Source organism: Somniosus microcephalus, chromosome 11 (genome assembly GCF_052327205.1).
Source record: "Somniosus microcephalus isolate GS21.2 chromosome 11, FLI_Smic_1.0, whole genome shotgun sequence".
In the NCBI taxonomy this organism is placed as follows: Eukaryota; Metazoa; Chordata; class Chondrichthyes; order Squaliformes; family Somniosidae; genus Somniosus; species Somniosus microcephalus.
The window spans coordinates 205,469,065-205,488,102 of NC_140997.1; the positions used below are offsets into that span (position 1 = coordinate 205,469,065).

The 19,038-nt window shown below is 45.4% G+C and overlaps 1 protein-coding gene across 1 annotated transcript in view; it reads right to left on the reverse strand.

Moving 5' to 3' along the window:
• syn2b (synapsin IIb) overlaps positions 1-19,038 on the reverse strand; it is a 666,583-nt gene that overhangs the window by 563,076 nt on the left and 84,469 nt on the right. The gene's annotated exons all lie outside the window — the stretch shown is intronic.

A 19,038-nucleotide genomic window follows, 5' to 3' on the forward strand; every position in this document is an offset into this window, starting at 1 on the left:
ACAGTTGACTTTGCAAGAAGTGTTGAGTGAACATGAGAATGTGTTCAAGGAGGAACTTGGCACATTTAATGACCCCCCAGCTAAGATTTATGTAGACAAGGAGGCACCGCCAAGGTTTTTTAAACAACGACCTGTGCCTTATGCCATGAAGCCTAAGGTAGAGGCTGAGCTTGACCGTCTATTGAGAGAGAACATACTGGAGCCAGTGAAATGTTCGGAATGGGCAGCTCCCATAGTACCTGCTTTAAAACCGGACAATTCGGTAAGACTCTGTGGAGACTATAAATTGACAGTCAATCGGGTGTCCAAACTAGAGCAGTATCCGATTTCCAAAACAGAGGATCTCTTTGTAAACTTGGCTGGAGGAAAGAAATTCACAAAGTTGGATATGAGTCATGCCTACTTGCAGATTACACTGGATGACGAATCAAAGAAGTATGTCACCATAAATACACACAAGGGCTTGTTTACATATAACCGCTTACCGTTTGGTGTCTCATCTAGTCCAGCTATCTTCCAGAGGACAATCGAAGGTGTACTGCAAGGGATTCCACATGTTTCCATCTATCTGGATGACATTCTGGTGATGGGAAGAACTGGCCAGGAGCATCTGAGCACTCTGAGAGAGGTACTACAGAGATTGGAGAGGGCAGGGTTCTGGCTCAAGAGGAGTAAGTGCACTTTCCTGGGGAATGAGGCAGTGTTCCTGGGACACAGAGTGGACGCCACCGGGCTCCATCCACTCAAAGAGAAGGTACAAGCACTGCAGGACGCCCCTGCTCCTACAAATGTGGCTGAGTTAAAAGCTTACCTGGAACTGCTGAACTATTGTAACAGGTTTTTACCAAACTTGTCAACTGTGTTAGCACCTCTTCACAAACTACTGCACAAGGAGACACAGTGGCAGTGGGGAGAGGAGCAGGGGGTTTTATTTGAACAGTCCAAGAAACTGATGCTGTCGTCGGATGTGCTGCTTCACTACAATGCAGAGAAAGACATCATTCTCTCTTGTGATGCTTCACCTTACGGGGTGGGGGCAGTTCTTTCACACTGCATGGAAGATGGAACTGAAAGACCAATAGGGTTTATGTCCCGAACTCTAACACCAGCGGAAAAAAACTATTCCCAGTTAGACAAAGAAGGGTTAGCAGTAATGTTTGGGTTACAGAGGTTCCACAAGTACATATATGGCAGGAAGTTCACCATATGCACCGATCATAAACCTCTTCTCTCTCTTTTCAATGAAATGAAAGCAGTTCCACAGATGGTGTCACCCCGGATCCAGAGGTGGGCAGTGACGTTGAGGGCATATGAGTATGTCATCGTCTACAAGGCGGGCAAGTACCATGGGAACGCAGATGCCTTGAGCCGCCTTCCACTGCCAGGCACACCTATCCGTGCAGCTCCAGAGGACAGAGTTTTGATGTTGGAGGACACTGACACGGCACTTGTGACTGCAGAGCAAGTAAGAACATGGACAGGTAAAGATCCAGTACTGTCTAGAGTTCGAGAATATGTGGTGAGGGGATGGCCACAGCATCCGGAAGGGGTTGACTTCACACCCTACAGTGTCAGGAAAACAGAGCTGAGTGTGCAGGATGGTTGTGTGTTGTGGGGAGCACAGGTGATTATTCCACAGCCAGCACGACAGTCTATCCTAGAGCAACTACATCAGTGTCATCCTGGGGTCTCGCGTATGAAAGCCTTGGCTAGGAGTTACTTGTGGTGGCCAAAGCTAGATGAGGAGATAGAAAATCTAGTCAAGACATGCAGCACTTGTCAGGAACACTGGAAGGCACCAGCAGTGGCTCCTCTCCACCCCTGGGAGTGGCCGGATAAACCATGGAGAAGATTGCACTTAGATTATGCGGGTCCATTCACGGGGAAGATGTTCCTCATAATCATTGATGCACATTCCAAATGGATGGATGTTTATCCTGTAAATTCTGCTTCCACCACTACTACTATAGACTGCCTGCGTCGGAGCTTCAGTAATCAAGGGCTACCGGAGATCGTGGTGAGTGACAATGCCACTTGTTTTGTGAGTACAGAGACAAAAGAGTTCTTTAGAAAAAATGGCATAGTGTAGGTGACCTCGGCTCCATATCATCCGTCCTCGAATGGACTTGCGGAGAGAGTCGTACAAACATTTAAGGAGATGATGAAAAAAAGTGCAGAAGGGAGTTTAGCAGCCAAAGTGTCACAGGTTCTGTTCAGCTACAGAATAACACCTCAATCCACCACAGGACTCTCTCCTGCTGAGATGTTATTAGGTCATAGACTACGCTCCACTCTTGACCTTGTCCACCCAGACCTAAAAAGGAAAATGGAAAACAGACAAAACAAACAAAAAGAGAACCATGACAAAAGAACAAGGAGCCGAAGTTTTGGAGAAGGAGATGCAGTCCTTACCAGGAATTTCAGTTATGGACCAAAGTGGATTCCTGGCTTTATAGACTCAATGACAGGTCCAGTATCATACAAGGTCATGTTGGGAGATGGTAGGGTTGTACGCAGACATGTAGATCAGATACTTCCCAGACAAGGGGAAATTGAAATGAAGGTTCCAGATGCAATGACTGAAGACAGGGTTGCCCCCAGTTATCCAAGTGCATCTGTGGTGCCACCCCCAGGGACAGAGACAATTCCACAGGAACCTATTCCTCAAGAGGAAACCATCGTTGCAGAGTCAGATACTCTGAGCACTGCTCAGGAGCAGCTGGTGGCTTCACCACAAACAAGCAGGGACTTTACTGTTAGACGTTCACAAAGGGCTCGCAAGCCACCAGAGAGATTGATACTGAACTGTTAGGTTCGTCAAGTATGGAACATGATGAATGGAGACTCCTTATGTGACCCTCAGGAATGGTTGTTTGTTAAGAAATTCATACTGAAATCTTAAGGCGGGAGGGATATAGTAATCTGTGGTGTTATGATTAAGGTTATCCACCAGGTGGTACTGTAGCCAATGCTGCTGCTAAGGTCAGAGGTTTGCTTCCTGTTAAAGTCAGAGGTTTGCTTCCTGTCAAGGTCAGCAAAGGTGAAATGCCTGGATGCAGGCATGATGTTTGTTACTCTGTTTGTTAATAAAGTACTTGTGCTAATTGTATGATATTGCCTCTTCGAGTCCTTGTCTCACTACATGGATTTATCACAGTTTCCGTCGCTCAGGGATCATGTCAGGTAAGTAGGTTGGGTTCTCTATGTCTCCCCATTGCTGTGAATAGGTTACAGCTGCAAAAGTGGTATGAAAGCTACCATTTCACAACTGTTCACTTTCCAATGTCAGAAGTTCGAGCTTTCAGGACTTGAAAGACACTTTTGAGCTGTATGCAGTTTGGAAGTGTTTGGAGTAAACTCTCTATCCACTGTCTCCTCCTTGGAGCAAGCTCTCTCACCATTGACAGATCGCTTCTGTTCTCTCAACTTCAACTGCCATCTATTCCAGCTACATCGGTGCCCTTGAAAAAATCTCACCTTGCTCCTCTGAATCCCTCCACGATCAGCCCCAACACCAACATCACCAGGCTCGCCAACATCACCAGGCACACCAACATCACCAGGCACACCAACATCACCAACAACATCACCAGGCTCACCAACATTGCCAGGCACACCAACATCACCAGGCTCACCAACATTGACAGGCACACCAACATCACCATCAACATCACCAGGCTCACCAACATCACCATCAACATCACCAGGCTCACCAACATCACCAGGCACAAAAGGCATCAAGGGGTATGGGGAGAGAGCGGGAATATGGTATTGAGATAGAGGATCAGCCATGATCATATTGAATGGCGGAGCAGGCTCGAAGGGCCAAATGGCCTACTCCTGCTCCTAATTTTCTATGTTGCTATGTTTCTAACATCACCAGGCTCACCAACATCACCAGGCTCACCAACATCATTAGACACACCAACATCATCACCAACATCACCAGGCACACCAACATCACCAGGCTCACCAACATCACCAGGCTCACCAACATCATCAGACACACCAACATCACCAACAACATCACCAGGCTCACCAACATCATCAGGTACACCAATATTACCAACAACATCACCAGGCTCACCAACATCATCAGACACACCAACATCACCAACAACATCACCAACAACATCACCAACATCACCAGGCACGCCAACATCACCAGGCTCGCCAACATCACCAATCACACCAATATCACCAGGCTCACCAACATCACCAGGCTCACCAACATCACCAACAACATCACCAGGCTCAGGTACACCAATATTACCAACAACATCACCAGGCTCACCAACATCATCAGACACACCAACATCACCAACAACATCACCAACATCACCAGGCACGCCAAAATCACCAGGCTCGCCAACATCACCAGGCACACCAATATCACCAGGCTCACCAACATCACCAGGCTCACCAACATTGCCAGGCACACCAACATCACCAACAACATCACCAGGCTCACCAACATCACCAGGCTCACCAAAAATATCACCAACAACATCACCAACACTAACAACAACACCAACCTTCTCCACAATCACCTGATGCTGCACAGGACACAGGGCATCAGCGCCTGACAACATTGCTGCCTGGGAGGCCAGGGATGGCCTCACCATGGCCAGATTTGGTAAGCTTGCAGTAGGATGAGTGTGAGTGTGAGGGGTGACTAGTGAGATGAGGAAGTGATAAAGTAGATCGAGAAGGCTGGGTGGAGCTGCAAGGTAAGTTGGTGTGAGTAAGGATGTGCAGGCATAGGGTAGGGAAGGCAGAGTGATGTGGATGTGATGAGTGGCACAGCAGGATGAGGTTGAGTGTGACTTGGCATTAACATTTCGTGATCTGCTCAGATCATTGAAAGGTTTGCGCCACTGCAGCCTGGTCCTCCTGATGACATCCCTGCTTGTGCCCTCCTGTGCAATGTGCAATCAGGCTGCGTTGATCTCCTGGGGAGGTCTCTTCCGCACATGGGAAGGGACGAGAACCTCCCTGTGTGCTATGACTCCCTCCATAAGCATATGGAGGGAGTCATGCGAGAGCCTGGGTGCAGCTGTCCACCTTTGTGCAGTGCTTGTCAGCATTTGCAGCACCTCAATGCTGTAGAACACTGACAGCACAACTCAAAATGAATGTGGCCATGGCCCCTTTAAGGAAACCGACTGATGACACGCCATCAAATGACATCATCAGACCCGCTTCCTTTTAATTGGCCGGGAACACGTAGGGCGGGCTTAACAAACCCAATCTACATAAAATCACTTGGAGAGAGTGGGCTGGAGCCGGGAGCTGGACCGGGACCCGCCACCCACCTCTCCCACCATGATCCCACCTCCGCTGGCGAAATCGCAGCCGTTAACTCTGTTTCTCTCTCCACTGATGCTGCCTGTCCTGCTGAGTATTTCCAACATTTTCTGTTTTCATTTCATGAAACATTTAAACCTTCTGATTTAAATCTCTAACATCCGTACAAATGAGGATTATGGAATACTTCCTGATCTCTTCAGAAATGTATAGCTATCATTATTATCAGAATAAAATGAAACTCTTGAGAATAGGGTCCAGGTACAGTATACTCCAACTGAAGGAACTTTAAGTGATTTTATAAAACGTAGAGGTACGGGATAAATATATTTAGAGACAAAAACTACTTAGAACTTCAGTTTATTTAACAAGAATTTTAAAAATACGCAGAAATGCTTTAGCCTTAATGTAGCTTGATTATTACCAAAAAAGGCACCTCCAGAAATCTCTTGAAGTAAGATTCGGGAAGGTGGGCAGTTCAGCTGCAATTACTCTTTGATGCTATTCTGCTACCGTCATCAAAAGGTTGAAACAGCTTGACATTCAACACTCTTTAGAAATTTCACACTAACACAAGAAATTGGAACTGATTATACTTTCACAACCACTTTTTAAAGGTTGAATTCCAACCAGTAGCTGTCAGTCTAATTATCGCTCATTAGAAAACTAATGAATACAAAAAAAGGACATCATCCTTGGCTCACGATAAAGAACCATTGAAATTGACAGCCTTAATGATGAGATCATATCAGAACTATACATAGCTAGAGTCAACATATGGAATGACAAGCTGGACTATCTCCCAGCAATAAGAATCTGCTTAGAACCCTGAAATTGATTTTTTGTGAAAATTGATAAGTTACAACTTAATGTAATGGTAACTACAACCAGTGCCTAAATAGGTTAAACGGTAAATAAAATGTTGCACTCAATGGGGTACTAACTTGATTACATTTTTTGATGAGGTAACAGAGGGTTGATGAGGGCAACGCTTCCAAAAGGTGTTTGATAAAGTGCCACATAATAGGCTTGCCAGCAAAGTTGAAGCCCATGGAATAAAAGGGACAGTGGCAGCATTGCCTAAGTGACAGGAAACAGAGAGTAGTGGTGAACGGTTGTCTTTCGGACTGGAGGAAGGTATACAGTGGTGTTCCCCAGGGCTCGTTATTCGGACCACTGCTTTTCTTGATATATATTAATGACTTGGACTTGGGAATACAGGGCACAATTTCAAAATTTGGAGATGGCACAAAACTTGGAAGTATAGTAAACAGTGAGGAGGATAGTGGTAGACTTCAAGAGGACATAGAGAGGCTGGTGGAATGGGCGGACATGAGGCAGATGAAATTGAACACAGAAAAGTGCGAATTGATACATTTTGCTAGGAAGAACGAGGAGAGGCAATATAAACCAAAGGGTACAATCCTAAAGGGAGTGCATGAACAGAGAGACCCAGGGGTGCATGTGCACAAATCGTTGAAGGTGGCAGGGCAGGTTCAGATAGCAGTTAAAAAAGCATACGGGATCCTGGGCTTCATAAATAGAGGCATGGGGGTAAAAATTCCCCTCCTTTGCGGCTCCTGTGGGGAGTGCTAATGGGCCGCAAAGGGCCTTTTCGCTCGGCTGCGACTGCGCCAAATTCCGCGGGAGGTTAGCAGCGGCGCTACCAGTTTGTGTCCCAATCTCATGCGCCCGGAGAGCATGACGTCATCTCTGGGCGCATTGCCCCGGTAGCGCCCCAGCCGAAAAATTCCCCTTCGCCCCCTGCAGCAGCACTGGGCGATGGCAGCGAATGCTGCAGGGGGCGCAAGCAGGGCGGCCGGCCACTAGCTGGGTGGAAGTTAAAGGTGAGGTGTCCAGCCGCCCTGAGAAAAATGTCAGCTTTTTTGAAAATTGTTTTTTTTTGCTTCAGACGCAGGGTCCGTGCCGTGATTGGTCAGCCCAGCAGTCAGCTTGAGTTCGCAGCGTGGGGCCCTTCCCTTTAATTCAGGGAAGAGCCCCTGCAACATGTCAGCACTACATTGCCCAGTGTGTGGCGCTGCTGAGCCATGCGGCCCGGGTCGCGAACACCCCCCCCCCCCACCCCCGCGCTCCAAGAAGGAACAAAAAGTGGGAATTTTAGAAAGGTCAGAAGAGGTTTACCAGCTTTTCTGATTTAGCGCCCCAAACCGGGCTCTAGGGGAATTTCTAGCCCATAGTGTACAAAAGCAAGGAAGTTATGATGAGCCTTTATAAAACCGACCTCAACTGGAGTATTGTGTCCAATTCTGGGCACCGCACTTTAGGAAGGATGTGAAGGCCTTCGAGAAGATACAGAAAAGATTTACAAGAATGATTCCAGGGATGAGAGACTTCAGTTACATGGATAGACTGGAGAAGCTGGGGTTGTTCTCCTTAGAGCAGGGAAGGTTGAGAGGAGATTTGATAGAGGTGTTTAAAATCATGAGGGGTCTAGACAGAGTCGATAGAGAGAAACTGTTCCCAATGGCAGAAGGGTCGAGAACCAGAGAACACAGATTTAAGCTGATTGGCAGAAGAACCAAAGACGACATGAGGAACAACTTTTTTATGCAGCGAGTGGTTATGATCTGGAGTGCACTGCCTGAGAGGGTGGTGGAGGCAGATTCAATCATGGCTTTCAAAAGGGAATTGGATAAGTACCTGAAGGAAAAAAAAATGCAGGGCTAGGGGGAAAGGGCGGGGGAGTGGGGCTAGCTGAAGTGCTCCTGCAGAGAGCCGGCATGGGCTCGATGGGGCGAATGGCCTTCTTCCGCGCTGTAACCGTTCTATGATTCTATTTGCAAATAATGCTTATACTTGTTTAAAGGAATATTTGACTGTTTACCACCCCACTTCTGAATATATGTTTTGAGGGATACGGTGAGATGGTGGCTAGATAGAGTTGATCCAAGAAAAAAAAACAGGTTTCTTAGACCTAAACACTTTATCCTGTTCTTAAAAATTCTTGTGTTTTTATGCTTTCAAATGAGAAATGTTATGCCTTACACAAATAATAAGAATTGAATTATTAGACAAAATGTAATTTTTAAACAAAAGAAATTAGATCTATGCCTTATTGCAGACTTAAAATGTAATTCTAGTCTCGCAATCACATAGTTATGAGTCATCTGAGAAACAATAGAGTAACCATCCCTGTGGAGCAGTTAACATCACTGGACATGTTCCAACAGTACTAGTGATGCAAAAAACAGCATGTAAACATTTACTCTGCAAACAAGTATACCAAAACCACACGGAGATAGTCTGGATTAAATATGCAATAAAATCAAAACCTTTATACTTTCTAAATGTCAATGGCATCTTCAGATAATTGCAACTGTGTGGGCCAAACTCTCATTACAAAGAGTGACTTAGCCTGCTGTGAGTCACATATATTCATTCACCTGTCTTTGCAGGCAAGCATATCAGAACAAAGAATGCGGATTAAAGACAGTTCTGCTCTGTAAGGTCATGCCCAAGGGGCAAGGTCAATACTGAGATATATCGTCTTCAAATAGAGGTGACCTTTTGCGATAACCCTCTTACCCAGGGCTGGAATCAAAGTGTAGTCCCCAGAAGCAAAAGACAACATCATTCTAGCTGATATGTCAGTTTAGATTACATGTCCTAGAAATTCATTGACGCAGATAAACATCCAATATGTTGGGCACCATGCCTATGCACATTCTGAGTCGGACCTGTACCACCTGCCATATTGGTAAAGATTTCAATATAGGTGTCATGGGCCTGTGCCTGAAACAGGCGTTAGTCCCTCTACATATGCAAGTAGGAGGACTGAAGTCTGTTTGAGGCCCCCTTTCGAAATTGAGCTGCCCTGAATGCAGCCAAGCTAGGCAAATTGCTGCATTCAGGATAATCATGTCTACATGAAGCTTACCAGCAGTCCTTAAAAAGACTGCTGGAGACCGCCACCAAAAAGGTAAATGTTTTAAAAAGTACTTTAAAAAAAAATCATTTATGGGATGTTGGCATTGCTGGCAAGGCCAGCATTTATTGCCCATCCCTAATTGCCCTTGAGAAGGTGGTGGTGAGCCACCTTCTTGAACCGCTGCAGTCCGTGTGGTGAAGGAACTCCCACAGTGCTGTTAGGTAGGGAGTTCCAGGATTTTGACCCAGCGACGATGAAGGATCAGCGATATACTTCTAAGTCAGGATGGTGTGTGACTTGGAGGTGGTGGTGTTCCCTTGCGCCTGCTGCCCTTGTCCTTCTAGGTGGCAGAGGTCGCGGATTTGGGAGGTGCTGCCAAAGAAGCCTTGGCGAGTTGCTGCAGTGCATCTTGTAGATGGTACACACTGCAGCCAGGTGGAGGGAGTGAATGTTTAAGGTGGTGGATGGGGTACCAATCAAGCAGGCTGCTTTGTCCTTGATGGTGTTGAGCTTCTTGAGTGTTGTTGGAGCTGCACTCATCCAGGCAAGTAGAGAGTATTCCATCACACTCCTTACTTGTGCCTTGTAGATTGTGGAAAGGCTTTGGGGAGTCAAGAGGTGAGACGCTCGCCGCAGAATACGTAGCCTCTGACCTGCTCTTGTTACCACAGTATTTATGTGGCTGGTCCAGTTAAGTTTCTGGTCAATGGTGACCCCCAGGATGTTGATGGTGGGGGATTCGGCGATGGTAATGCCATTGAATGTCAAAGGGCGGTGGTTAGACTCTCGCTTGTTGGAGATAGTCATTGCCTGGCACTTGTGTGGTGCAAATGTTACCTGCCACTTATCAGCCCAAGCCTGAAAGTTGTCCGGGTCTTGTTGCATTATCTGAGGAGTTCTGAATGGTACTGAACACTGTGCAGTCATCAGCGAACATCCCCATTTCTGACCTTATGTTGGAGGGAAGGTCATTGATGAAGCAGCTGAAGATGGTTGGGCCTAGGACACTGCCCTGAGGAACTCCTGCAGCGATGTCCTGGGGCTGTGATGATTGACCTTCATCCACCACAGCCATCTTCCTTTGTGCTAGGTATGACTCTAGCCAGTGGAGAGTTTTCCCCCCGATTCCCATTGACTTCAATTTTACTTGAGCTCCTTGATACCACACTCGGTCATGTGCTGCCTTGATGTCTAGGGCATTCACTCTCGCCTCACCTCTGGAATTCCACTCCTTTGTCCATGTTTGAACCAAGACTGTAATGAGATCGGGAGCTGAGTGGTCTTGGCGGAACCCAAACTGGGCATCAGTGAGCAGGTTATTGGTGAGTAAGTGCCGCTTGATAGCACTGTCGATGACACATTCCATCACTTTGCTGATGATTAAGAGTAGACTGATGGGGCGGTAATTGGCTGGATTGGATTTGTCCTGCTTTTTGTGGACATACCTGGGCAGTTTTCCACATTGTTGGATAGATGCCAGTGTTGTAGCTGTACTGGGACAGCTTGGCTAGAGGCACGGCTAGTTCTGGAGCACAAGTCTTCAGCACGATAGCTGGGATGTTGTCGAGGCCCATAGCCTTTGCTGTATCCAGTGCGCTCAGCCTTTTCTTGATATCACGTGGAGTGAACCAAATTGGCTGAAGACTGGCTTCTGTAATGGTGGGACCTCAGGAGGAGGCCGATATGGATCATCTACTCGGCACTTCTGGCTGAAGATGGTTGCAAATGCTTCAGCCTTGTCTTTTGCACTCACGTGCTGGGCTCCACCATAATTGAGGATGGGGATATTCATGGAGCCTCCTCCTCCTGTTAGTTGTTTCATGGTCCACCACCATTCACAACTGGATGTGTCAGGACTGCAGAGCTTTGATCTGATCTGTTGATTGTGGATCGCTGTGTTGCAGCTTCCCCAGGTTGGCACCTCATTTTTAGGTACACCTAGTGCTGCTCCTGGCATGCTCTTCTACACTCCTTATTGAACCAGGGTTGGTCCTGTAGCTTGATGGTAATGGTAGAGTGAGGGATATGCTGGGTCATGAGGTTACAGATTGTGGTGGAATACAATTCTGCTGCTGCTGATGGCCCACAGCGCCTCATGGATGCCCAGTTTTGAGCTGCTAGATCTGTTCTGAATCTATCCCATTTAGCACGGTGGTAGTGCCACACAACACGATGGAGGGTGTCCTCAGTGTGAAGACGGAAGACGGGACTTCGTCTCCACAATGACTGTGCAGTGGTCATTGCTGCCAATACTGTCATGGACAGATGCATCAGCGACAGGTAGATTGGTGAGGACGAGTCCAGTCAGTTTTTCCCTCGTGTTGGCTCTCTCACCACCTGCTGCAGGCCCAGACTGGCAGCTATGTCCTTCAGGACTCAGCCAGCTCAGTCAGTAGTGGTGCTACCAAGCCACTCTTGGTGATGGACATTGAAGTCCCCCACGCAGAGTATATTCTGTGCCCTTGCTACTCTCAATGCTTCTTCCAAGTGGTGTTCATCAGCTGAGGGAGGGCAGCCGGTAGTAATCAGCAGGAGGTTTCCTTGCCTATGCTTGATCTGAAGCCATGAGACTTCATGGGGTCCGGAGTCAATGTTGAGGACTCCGAGGGCCACTCCTTCTCGACTGTATACCACTGTGCCGCCACCCCTGGTGGGTCTGTCCAGCCAGTGGGACAAGCCATACCCAGGGATGGTGATGGAGGAGTTTGGGACATTGGCTGAAAGGTATGATTCTGTGAGTATGACTATGTCAGACTGTTGCTTGACTAGTCTGTGCGACAGCTCTCCCAATGTCCCCAGATGTTGGTGAGGAGGACTGGGCTGGGTCGACTGGGCTGGGTGTGCCATTGCCTTGTCCGTAGCTGGTGCCGAGGTGGATGCTGGGTGGTCCGTCCGGTTTTATTATTATTGTGTTTCGTAGCGGTTTGTTACAACTGAGTGACTTGCTAGGCCATTTCAGAGGGCAGTTAAGAGTCAACCACATTGTTGTGGGTCGGGAGTCACATATAGGCCAGACCAGGTAAGGACAGCAGATTTCCTTCCTAAGGCTTTGGGTGAGCCTCGGGCCTCTGGATTCTGGCGCACACTCCCAGTGCGCCATCTATTTCAGACCTGAAAATGGGCCACAACAAATTTCCACCCTTATGATAATTTTCATGTTGTGACAAAAATTTCACAGATTATTTCATCAATTGAAGGAGTAACTGATGAAAATGATAATGAAGGAACTATTTTATTCCTGATAATATAATGAAGCTGTTTTATAATAGGGTGACAACACGTCTCTGTTTTCCAGGGACAGTCCCCAGATGAGGTAGTGTGTCCCCGGACAAATAATGACCCCTGGAAGCGTCCCCAGCTCATGAAACTTGTCCGCGAATAGACTAGAGCCATATTCATTGGAATATATGCATATCATACCGTTAGACATAATCATAGTCTCAGGTCAATGGACTGAATAATGTAATTGTATTATTTATAAACAGTGTCTGAATGTGCTTCAATAGTGTGCTGTCACATCTGCGGTAATTATATGCATATTTGTCTTGCATTTGTAGTGTATATGTGCTGCTAAAATGTTTTGCCTTGCTACGCTGCACAAACTACATTTTCTGTCCTGGCTACTTTGCTGTGCTCGCACCCTGTGTGTCCCCGGATTTGGATTCGAAAATACGGTCACCCTGTTATAAGAACTTATTTCCCAAGCTCTCTGGATAAGTGAGCGTGTCCTGCACAATTAACCTAACTATGAGGCAGGAGACTTTACCGTAATAAAAACAAAAACCATGTCTGGTGTGAAATGGTGTTTTCTTTGGCAACATAATGCTAATTGATGAGGGGACATAAATGTCTGCATCTCTCTAAAGTGTCCTTATACCTGGCTGAGACAATGGCCCGTACTTTCCGATCGCAGGCCTCCCGCGGGCGCCTGCCTGGAAAAATCTACGCCCTTACCTGAGGGCTCCCGGGACGCACACGCTTCCGATCCTGGGCCTCTCCATACTCTAAGTGTGCAGAGCCCACATATCCCAGAGGCGCAGGTAGTTTGCAGCGTTCCTGGGAGCACATGGGCCATGGGGAGCCAATCAAAGAAGGGAATCTCCCTTCATACATTTGACAGGAAGACCTGTGAAATATATGAAGGGAGATCACCCCAAAAACATAGTAAAACTTTAAATAAATAAATAAATCACATTTTTTAAATGACTTGAAATTACAATAAATTACATATTTTAAACAAAAATGTAATTTTTTGAAAAAAATAATTAAAGTTTTTTATGGGGCTAAAAATAAACTTACATTTTTTTAAAGTATTTTTAAATGATAAATCAGTGATTTTTTTTTTTTTTACTTTTATCAACTCTTATCCTGGTAAAAGCAGGCCTTATGCCTGCTTTTACCAGGCATAAGAATTGTAAAGGTTTTCTGCGGGCGGAGGGTCTCCAAAAAGCAAAACTATCTGCCCGCAGAGGCCCTTCTCCAGGGCAGCCAGAGGATCTGTCAAGAGCATTCTTGACAGAACGGAAATGTCAGTTTTCGGCGCATGCGCATGCCTGAAACCAGCATTTCCAATGTCCCTACGGGTGGGTACACAGCGCGTACACACCCGTAGGGATCGGATATCTGGGCCAATGAGCTGGAGAATTACACTGTGAGTGCCACTCAGCCACTTGGAACCACGCAAGAGAGCTCTGGGGAAACTCTCCCTCTGATTTTTTTCCTGCCCCCTTCCCGTGGAGGCACACCTGACATAGGAACAGGAGTAGGCCATTTAGCCCCTCAAGCCTGTTCCACCATTCAACGAGATCATGGCTGTTCTGTGACCTTACTTAGGTAGCAGTGGGGAAATTAAAAACCAGAGCGTGTCAGGAAGGGGCAGAAGGTATGGAGTAAAAGGTAAAGTAATAAAAAGGGCAAAAGCAGGAACTAAGTGTCACAAAACATATTTGAAAGTTCTCTATCTGAATGCACGTAGCATTCGTAACAAAATAGACAAGTTAATGGCACAAATAACTACATATGGGTATGATCTTGTGGCCATTACAGAAACATGGCTGCAGGGTGACAATGCCTGGGAATTAAACATACCAGGTTATTTAACGATCAGGAAGGACAGGCAGGAAGGAAGGGGAGGTGGGGTGGCTATGTTAATAAAGGAAGGAATCACTGTAATACAGAGAAATGATATTGGGTCAAAAGATCAGGATAATGAAACAGTTTGGGTGGAGGTAAGGAATAATAAGGGGAAAAAAACACTAGTGGGCGTAGTCTATAGGCCTCCGAACAGTTGCAACTCTGTTGGACGGAGTATCAATCAGGAAATAGTTGAGGCTTGTAATAAGGGAACATCTATAATTATGGGGGATTTTAACTATCATATTAATTGGACAAATCAAATTGGGCAGGGCTGCCTTGAGGATGAGTTCATTGAGTGTATTAGGGATGGGTTTCTTGAACAGTATGTAACTGAACCGACCAGGGGGCAAGCAACCTTAGATCTGGTCCTGTGTAACGAGACAGGATTAATTAAAAATGTCCTAGTAAAGGATCCCCTTGGAATGAGTGACCATAACATGGTTGAATTCCATATTCAATTAGAGGGTGAGAAGGTTGGATCTCAAACAAGCGTGCTAAGCTTGAATAAAGGAGACTATGAAGGTATGAGAGCGGAATTGAGTAGAGTGGATTGGGAAAATAGATTAAAGGGTAAGACGATACATGATCAGTGGTGTACATTTAAGGAGTTATTTTACAACTTCCAAAAAATATATATTCCACTGAGAAGAAAAGGGTGTAAAAGAAAAGACAGCCATCCGTGGCTAAGTAAAGAAATTAAGGATAGTATTCGACTAAAAACAAGGGCATATAAGGTAGCCAAATCTAGTGGGAGGATAGAGGATTGGGAAAACTTTAAAAGACAGCAAAAAATAACAAAAAGATTGATTAAGAAAGGGAAGATAGATTATGAAAGTAAATTAGCAAAAAATATAAAAACAGATAGTAAGAGTTTTTATAGTTATATAAAAAGAAAAAGGGTGGCTAAAGTAAATGTTGGTCCCTTAGAGGATGAGACCGGGAAATTAATGGTGGGAAATATGGAGATGGCAAAAACACTGAATGAATATTTTGTATCAGTCTTTACAGTAGAGGACACTAAGAATATCCCAACACTGGACAAACAGGGGGCTATAGGGGGGGAGGAGCTAAACACGATCAAAATCACTAAGGAAGTGGTACTCGGTAAAATAATGGGACTCAAGGCAGATAAATCACCAGGACCTGATGGCTTACATCCTAGGGTCTTGAGGGAAGTGGCGGTAGGGATTGTGGATGCATTGGTAATAATTTTCCAAAACTCCCTGGATTCAGCAAAGGTCCCGGCAGACTGGAAAACTGCTAATGTAACACCCTTATTTAAAAAGGGCAGTAGACAGAAGGCTGGAAACTATAGACCGGTTAGCCTAACATCTGCGGTAGGTAAAATTTTGGAGTCCATTATTAAGGAGACAGTAACAGGACATTTGGATAATCATAATTTAATAGGACAAAGTCAGCATGGTTTTATGAAGGGGAAGTCATGTTTGACAAATTTGCTGGAGTTCTTTGAGGAAGTAACATATAGGGTGGATAAAGGGGAACCAGTGGATGTAGTGTATTTAGACTTCCAAAAGGCATTTGACAAGGTGCCACACAAAAGATTATTGCTTAAGATAAAAAATCACGGGATTGGGGGTAATATTCTGGCATGGATAGAGGATTGGCTATCTAACAGAAGGCAGAGAGTTGGGATAAATGGTTCATTCTCAGACTGGCAATCAGTAACTAGTGGTGTTCCGCAGGGGTCAGTGCTGGGTCCCCAACTCTTTACAATCTATATTAATGATTTGGAGGAGGGGACCGAGTGTAACATATCAAAGTTTGCAGATGATACTAAGATGGGAGGGAAAGTAGTGAGTGAGGAGGACATAAAAAACCTGCAAGGGGACATAGACAGGCTAAGTAAGTGGGCAGAGATTTGGCAGATGGAATACAATACTGGAAAGTGTGAGGTTATGCACTTTGGCAGGAAAAATCGTAGAGCAAGTTATTATCTTAATGGCAAGAAACTGGAAAGTACTGAAGTACAAAGGGATCTGGGGGTCCTGGTGCACGAAACTCAAAAGGTTAGTATGCAGGTGCAGCAAGTGATTAAGAAGGCCAATGGAATGTTGGCTTTCATTGCTAGGGGGATAGAATATAAAAATAGGGAGGTATTGCTTCAGTTGTACAAGGTATTGGTGAGACCGCACCTGGAATACTGCATACAGTTTTGGTGTCCATACTTAAGAAAAGACATACTTGCTCTCGAGTCAGTACAAAGAAGGTTCACTCGGTTAATCCCGGGGATGAGGGGATGGACATATGAGGAGAGGTTGAGTAGATTGGGACTCTACTGATTGGAGTTCAGAAGAATGAGAGGCGATCTTATTGAAACATATAGGATTGTGAAGGAGTTGGATCGGGTGGATGCAGGGAGGATGTTCCCGATGATGGGTGAAACTAGAACTAGGGGGCATAGTCTTAGAATAAGGGGCTGCCCTTTCAAAACTGAGATGAGGAGGAACTACTTCACTCAGAGGGTGGTAGGTCCATGGAATATGCTGCCCCAAAAAGCTATCGAAGCTACGCCATTACATAAATTTAAAACAGAAATAGACAGTTTCCTAGAAGTAAAGGGAATTAAGGGTTACGGGGAGCGGGCAGGAATTTGGACATGAGTCTAGCGGTCATGGCCCTGTGGGTAGCGGAGCGGGCCCAGGGGCCATGTAGCCTGATCCTGCTCCTATTTTGTGTGTCTAATTCTGTTAGATTCAGGAGATGGCTCTGTGATAGTAGATTGGCGGTTAGGATCAGATCAGCCATGATCTTATTGAATGGCGGAGCAGGCTCGAGGGGCTGATTGGCCTACTCCTGCTCCTATTTTTTATGTTCTTATGTTACTCCATATACCTTAAACTTTACCTTTGGTCAACAAAATTGTATCAATCTCCAATTCAAAATTAATAATTGATCTAACATCAACTGCCGTTTGCGGAAGACAGTTCCAAACTTCTACCACCCTTTGCATCTAGAAGTGTTTCCTAACTTCACTCCTGAAAGGTCTGGCTCTAACTTTTAGGCTATGTCTCCTAGTCCTAGAATCCCCAACCAGCGGAAACAGTTTCCCTCTATCTACCCTATCGGTTCACCTTAATATCTTGGAAACTTCGATGAGACCACCCCTTAACCTTTTAAATTCCAGGGAAGCCAACCCTAGTTTGTGTAATCTCTCCTCGTAATTTAATTCTTGGAGTTATGGTAAATCTATGCTGCACTCCCTCCAAGGCTAATATATCCTTCCCAACATAGGAACAGGAGTAGGCCATTCAGCCCCTCAAGCCTGCTCCACCATTCAATGAGATCATGGCTGATCTACGACCTAACTTCATATACCCGCCTTTGGCCCATATCCCTTAATACCTTTGGTTAACAGAAAGCTATCAATCTCCGATTTAAAATGAACAATTGATCTAGCATCAATTGCCATTTGCGAAAGAGAGTTCCAAACTTCTACCACCCTTTGTGTGTAGAAGTGTTTCCTAATTTCACTCCTGAAAGGTCTGGCTCTAATTTTTAGACTATGTCCCCTAGTCCTAGAATCCCCAACCAGCAGAAATAGTTTCTCTCTATCTATCGTATCTGTTCCCCTTAATATCTTGAAAACTTCGATCAGATCACCCCTTAACCTTCTAAATTCCAGGGAATACAACCCTAATTTGTGTAATCTCTCCTTGTAATTTAACCTTTGAAGTCCGGGTGTCATTCTGGTAAAACTTCGCTGCACTCCCTCCAAGGCCAATATATCCTTCCAAAGGTGTGGTACCCAGAACTGCTCACAGTGCTCCAGGTCTGGTCTAACCAGGGTTTTGTACAGCTGCAGCATAACTTCTACCCCCTTGTATTCTAGTCCTCTAGATACAAAGGCCAGTATCCCATTAGCCTTTTTGATTATTTTCTGTACCTGTTCATGACATTTTAATTATCTATGTACCTGGACCCCCAAGTCTCTTTGGACCTCCACTGTTTTTAGCCTTTCACCATTTAGAAAGTACCCTATTCTATCTTTTTTAGGTCCAAAGTGGATGAACTCGCATTTGTCTACATTGAAATCCATTTGCCACAGTTTTGCCCATTCACTTAATCTGTCGATATCCCTTTGTAATTTTATGCTCCCATCTACACTGCCTACAATTCCACCTATCTTTGTGTCGTCAAAGATGTGGTGCCCAGAACAGAACACAGTACTCCAGGTATGGTCTAGCTAGGGCTTTGTATAGCTGTAGCATAACTTTTACCCCCTTGTTTTATAGTCCTCTATAATTAGTCCTTTTTTATTCATTTCTGTACCTATCTATGACATTTTAATGATCTATGTACACGGGCCCCTAAATCTCTTCGGACTTCCACTTTTTCGAGCTTTTCATTCCTTCATTGACACCTTCATTCAGATATCACCATGGTTGTGCTGTGTGGGAGGAATTGTAGGTATGAAGCTGCATTCTGCAACCCCACGGGGCAGCATGCTGGAGGTCCAATGGATCGTACCACTATGTTGCTTCACATTTTACATGTTATGGAGCGTGCTGCTAAGACTGCATTCACAAGGAGTACAGATCACAATGTTTAATGCAGTAGCCATAAAGTGAATCTGTGCCAGTATACATGATGCAAATGAAGCTTAGCTGCATGCAAAATCATTAAAATTAATTGGGTTGCCTTTTCTTCTATATCTCTATAATAAAGGTTGTCATTAATAGCTTGAT